The sequence below is a fragment of the Diceros bicornis genome, chromosome 2 (genome assembly GCF_020826845.1).
Source record: "Diceros bicornis minor isolate mBicDic1 chromosome 2, mDicBic1.mat.cur, whole genome shotgun sequence".
Classification (NCBI taxonomy): Eukaryota; Metazoa; Chordata; class Mammalia; order Perissodactyla; family Rhinocerotidae; genus Diceros; species Diceros bicornis.
The window spans coordinates 7,194,185-7,199,351 of NC_080741.1; positions in this window are offsets into that span (position 1 = coordinate 7,194,185).

A 5,167-nucleotide genomic window follows, 5' to 3' on the forward strand; every position below is an offset into this window, starting at 1 on the left:
TTCAAGAATAAAAGCTTTAAGTTACTGTCTTGGATGGTTTCAAGTTTTAAAATACTGTCATAAAATATTCTAGAGGTTTTTCATTTTCTTTAAGTTCTTTTTATCTTTTTATAAAATTAATTATATACTGTATCATTTTTTGTTGTTTTCGAGTTTGTAAGCTGGAAAACTCAGAGGCTAGGTTTACATTTACATTAGTGTTCACAATATCCCACAGTGCCTAACACATAGTCTGTACTCAAAAAGCATTGAATGAGTTTAATTGGACTCTTTATCTTCAACATGGCCGTTCTCCCTAGTATCTTTACCTAGACTTCAGCTCCTCTTCTATCAAAGGACACATTGTACAGCATATAATGTCTCTTGAAAAGAGCATAAGAAGATAAAAGGTAGAAGAAGGATTAAGTTCTGTTCTCTTTATAAAGGTTTTACTCTTATTTATTGACAGGAATTGAGACAGTTGAAATGAATAACATGCAAAATACACTTAATAAATTAGAAAAACAGAACCAAAGACAGGAGAAAAACTAAACACTTTAGCCAAAAACATTATATAGTTCATATGACAAAATATCCAATTTAACTCTGCTATGTAACAGCCAGTGCAAAAAAAGAAACTGGTAAAGGTATATCATTTTTATTAATTGAAAGTAGAAAACATATCAGTTCCTCACAGAAGAAAATTCTAATACTTAGGCTCTAAATTATAAAAGAAATTCTCCTGTGGGATTTAATCTGGGACGTCTGAGAAAGAAATAGACTGAATGTTGCTGCTCTTTCTGATCTCTTTCAATAAAAGCTAAAGGCAGAGAAAGTAATTCCACGAGGTCTAAGTTAATGTAGATGGATCTTATTGCCATTCTGACTGCAAGCTGGATCCAACGATAAAACATACCAGTGTCCACGGAGGTTGATGGAGGACAGGCCCTTGGACTAATCTCAAAAAATCACTTCTCACACACAGACTTTGGATGAATGGTAGCACATGAGTAAGATCACAGGCTTTGGAATCAAGGAGATCTGGATTGGACAATCTATTTCATCTTTGACAACTTATTTCACTTCCCTGAGCCTCAGTTTCCTTAGTAGAAATATACAGGTGAGGAATAGAGGCAGGACATAAAAATCATCTGACACATGCCCTGGAAAAGACATGACTTGCTGCAGAAAAATAAAGAGGGACATTAGATTCCAGAAGAGCAGGTAAAACTGTTCCAGTTTTCATGATGCCTGAAAAGCCTATCCAAGGTTCTCATTCTATGGAAGGCCACCTGCCAACTCGTAGAAGAGATGCAAAGGCAGGATTCTCCTGAAGAACACCTGGTGTTCACCTTCAGCAATTAGACAAGTATTCAACTGAGATCCCAGATTTCCACACCGTAGAATTAGTCTGATATCAACCTGGGAACTGTACACAGCAGACTCTTCCAATTGCCCACATTAGCCACAGAAAAACCCCAGTAACATTCCCAAGGGCTAGATGATACCGAGCTGCTTGGCCTTTCCGTGAGCGTGGCCGAGTGAGTCAGCTGCATGTATATGCCCAGATAACTGAACACCTGGACCAGAGACATAGAGACATTTAGTGTTCACTGTTTTAATTTAGGATCATGTCTCTGTCAGATAACAAGTTTCACTTTTACTAGTTAATGTTAAGTCAATCTTCCTGGCAGTGAATTCTAGGGCCATATGCCTCATGGGAGCCATCAAACCAAGTCATCAGACTGTGGAAGGTTACCTTTTCCACTCTGGATGACGTGTGAAGTTAGTTCATACAAAAATGCCAAAATACCAGCACATACACTAAACAAAAGTTGAACAAAGGTGATCCCTGTTTTCCACCACTTAATATTATTATCTGATCTGTAAGTTATGGAATTACATCCCTTCCAGACACGAGAAGTGTGAATCTCAACAAATCAAGTGACACCACTGATTTCATACAAAACTATTTTCGTAAAATAATGTTTCTTATAATCAACTCTAAATTCTATCATTTCTCTATTGATACAGAAGGTTCTCCCATAACACCTCAAAATCCTTCATCTAAGTCCAACTGAATTCAATGTGTCTGATAATACTTTGTTTCAGAATAAACCCAACAACAAGAAATGCAAGCAAGGGAAAAACAAGACCACATTTTTTTACATGTTAATATTGTTTTTGTATTTATTTCTTTATACTAGTTTTCCTGTTTGGTACTCTATACATGTTTTAATCTGAAATTAACCTCACTTCTTAGCCTCTACCACCACCACCACCCGCCCCACACACACGAAAAAACTTAAGTGGAGTAAATGGCCCAAATGTCCCAAAGGAAACCTTTTCCACTTTAATCCATGTAGAGAAAAAAACTGGTGGCTCAGCAGCCTGTGAACTAAGTGTTGGTAAGCTTAGTCCTGTTGCTAGTGGCAGAAATAATCATGCTTTGTATTTCTGTAATACCTTTCTTCTGTGGAGCTTGCAGGACATTATGTGTCTTGCATCACTAATCTTCATAACATCCCCATATTACGGGAATCAATTGAAGTAAGGACCATGTTTTAACCTGAAGGATCACAAAGTGGGCAAAATTGATAAAGAAAGATGCTAAACGCAGCCGATCTTGTTAAGGGTGTATGGAAATGTCGTGGGGCCAGACCCCCATTCCCCGTCACACTATCTGCACCATTTTCCATAAGCGAATCTTTCTTTCAATCTAGAGAGAGAGCCATGACTGAAAGCTGAAAAGAAGAAAGATTCAGTGACTAAGCAGCAGAGTGGAACCTCAGGGCCTCTGCATTTTCTTTTTAATTCTGTTCCTAATTTGTGATGTGACCCCAAGAAACCTTTTGCCCTCTTTAAGCCTCGATTGTTTTACTTACAAAATAGTATTGTGAAAGCATGTTGCTCTGCATCCTGGCTCTAGCTTCCAACACTCTATCTTTTGTAGTGTCCTTTAATTAATTTGTTCATCTATTCAACAAATATATATTGAGCATCTTCCGTGTTAAAAGCACTGAAGCATTTGGTTTGGGACTCTAAAGGAAATTAAGACATTATGTGGAGCTTAAAAAATAAACCACTATGTGTTAAGTGTCATTGAATGATGCAAACGATATACTAAACAAATTCTGAGAATTTGCTTCTGGCAGCATGGGTTAGCAGAAAAGGCACTGAACAACAAGTAAAACCTCATCTATAGATCCAGTGCTGCCACTACTAGCTCTCTGTAAAATGGATGAAATAACAGCAGAATTCACAAAGTTGTTGTGATAACAAAATTAAATATTGTAGGAGAAAGCAACTTGTAAGTGTAAAGTTATGGTTTTATATTGTAACAGAAGAGATCAGAGAATGCTTCCGGAAAATGACATTCGGAATGATCTTTGGATGATGAAAAAATATTTCAAAAAGTGGATAATATTCTGAACAGAAAGAATGGTATAAACTAAGGCATAGAGCAAGAAACAAATTAAGAGACAACTAAGAAATCAAAGGACTAAAAGGCATAATGAGAGGAGTGAACACCTTCAGAAGGTAGAGGGTGGTGTAAGAAGTGAAGGAGTGAAAGACATGAAATCAAGGAAATGAGAATGAGGGGATTTGTTAGTTTAAGGTATTCAGATGTTTAAACTGTTGGCATGATCTAAGGGAGGATGGTGGTTGATCCATGGCTGAAATGAACTGAAGATTTAACTCAGCAAAATTGAAGTAATTCAGGAAATTTGAGTCCATTGTTGTATGAATCAACCACAGAGATAGACACGAGAATGCAGAGTAGAGAAGAAAACCTGAACCCTGTGCAGAAGTCATCAAAGTGGTGAGAGAAGCGGATGAAAGCCAACAAATGGTAGAAGTAAGGCAGATGGAAAATTGAGAAAATTTAGGTTACAATGAATTGGAACAAATAATAGAAAAGGTTGAAAATATACAAAATTCCACAGTTTGCTTATAGTGATGCTTTGTTTAGGATTCTCCTAAAATAATGTTCTTTAGCAAGTAGCTCCAATCTACCCATGAATCTAGAAGCCTTAAAGGTCAACATCCAGGTCATGACTGCACACCGTTCTCCATAGAGACTCAGGAGAGCGCCCTTCTCTGTGATCAGTAACTTGATCAGGACACCTTCCCGATATCCCATTTCTCCTCACCTCCTCCACAGCACACACTCATATATCCACTTTGAATAAGTCAGAAGTAACTCAAACTCAGGAAAAAATTAGGATGTCTAGCCCTCAAGATCAAAACTATGTGCTACTTGCTTGAACAGTGTCTACCATGGCATGGGGTACATGCACAAAATTTTAAAGTTAGTGTTCAATTATTTCATCCGTGTTGCATGAACATATAATAGCAATTAGAAAATATCCTAATTTATCAATTCTGGGTAGATTCAGAGTGCAGAGATTACTCGTTTCTATTATTACAAAGTATGTCTTCCATTTAACTGTCAAATTTAAAAATCATTGTCTACAATATAGATCATCACAAATTCTGTTCTTGGGTCTAAATTGATGAAAACTAGTATAACCCATAGTATCTTATAATTAATAAAATATTTAAAGTATGTTTTTTTAAAAAAAAACACATAATTAACTAATGAGCAAGGAATGGGAGATACTTTCTTTTAGTTTATTCCCCATTTTGTTTTTCACCTTTTGACTTAGTTTTTCTTTCTTCTTTTGATAACTGGTTTGCCTTTGATCAACAAGAGTGAATGTCTAATGATCAGAATATTCGCAAGTGTTACTTCAAAGATCAGGAATTTCTTGATGGCCAGTTTTATGAGTAAGTCAGTATTAACTGGTCCGTTTGGCTAGAGTATGTGGCTATATGTATTTCTCATACACATTTTTCCCTATAAAACAAAGAAAAGAAAAATTACTGAAAAATATGTCATCTAGCTATGAGTAGACCTTCTACAGACTATCAAAATATAAGTGAAATGATGATCATTGTGTTCAATATATCTCATTTAGAGTAACCATACTTCATATTTCAGGTTTTTATATGATCTAATATCTAAACTAAGGCAATATCCTATTTTCAAAAGCATTCCCCCGTATAGTGATACCTTTATTAATGCAGTTTACTTTTTCTCAAATTTTCACCTTTTTGCTCAAACATCAAACTGATATGATTTTCTCATTATTTATATTAATTTCTCATGCTAAATTTTCTTATA